The following is an 821-nucleotide window of genomic DNA, read 5'->3' on the forward strand; positions in this document are numbered from 1 at the left end:
CAGTTTTTAACTGAGTTCTTGCAGATCTGTGAGACTGTAAAGACGAATGGAGTTGATCCTGAAGTCTACAGACTCATGCTTTTCCCCTTTACTGTAAGAGATAGAGCTAGAATATGGTTGGATTCACAACCCAAGGATAGCCTGGACTCCTGGGTTAAGCTGGTCACTGCCTTCTTGGATAAATTCTTTCCTCCTCAAAAGCTGAGCAAGCTGAGAGTGGATGTTCAAACCTTCAACCAAAAAGATGGTGAATCCCTCTATGAAGCTTGGGAAAAATACAAGCAGCTGACCAAAAGATGTCCATCTGACATGTTTTCAGAATGGACCATATTAGATATATTCTATTATGGCCTGTCTGAATTTTCGAAAATGTCATTGGACCATTCTGCAGGTGGATCCATTCACCTAAAGAAAACGCCTGAAGAGGCTCAAGAACTCATTGACATGGTTGCAAACAACCAATTCATGTACACTTCTGAGAGGAATTCCGTGAATAATGGGATACCTCAGAAGAAAGGAGTTCTTGAAATTGATGCTCTGAATGCCATATTGGCTCAGAACAAAGTGTTGACTTAACAGGTCAACATGATCTCTCAAAATCTGAATGGATGGCAACATGCATCCAACAGTACTAAAGAGGCAACTTCTGAAGAAGCTTATGATCCTGAGAACCCTGCCATGGCAGAGGTTAATTACATGGGTGAACCTTATGGAAACACCTATAACTCATCATGGAGAAATCATCCAAATTTCTCATGGAAGGATCAACAAAAGCCTGAACAAGGCTTTAACAATGGTGGACGCAATAGGCTGAACAATAG

The 821-nt window shown here is 41.2% G+C and overlaps 1 long non-coding RNA gene across 1 annotated transcript in view; it reads right to left on the bottom strand.

The window, feature by feature from the left end:
- LOC127739762 (uncharacterized) overlaps positions 1 to 821 on the bottom strand; it is a 37093-nt gene that overhangs the window by 22141 nt on the left and 14131 nt on the right. The gene's annotated exons all lie outside the window — the stretch shown is intronic.

This window comes from Arachis duranensis, chromosome 6 (assembly GCF_000817695.3).
Source record: "Arachis duranensis cultivar V14167 chromosome 6, aradu.V14167.gnm2.J7QH, whole genome shotgun sequence".
Classification (NCBI taxonomy): Eukaryota; Viridiplantae; Streptophyta; class Magnoliopsida; order Fabales; family Fabaceae; genus Arachis; species Arachis duranensis.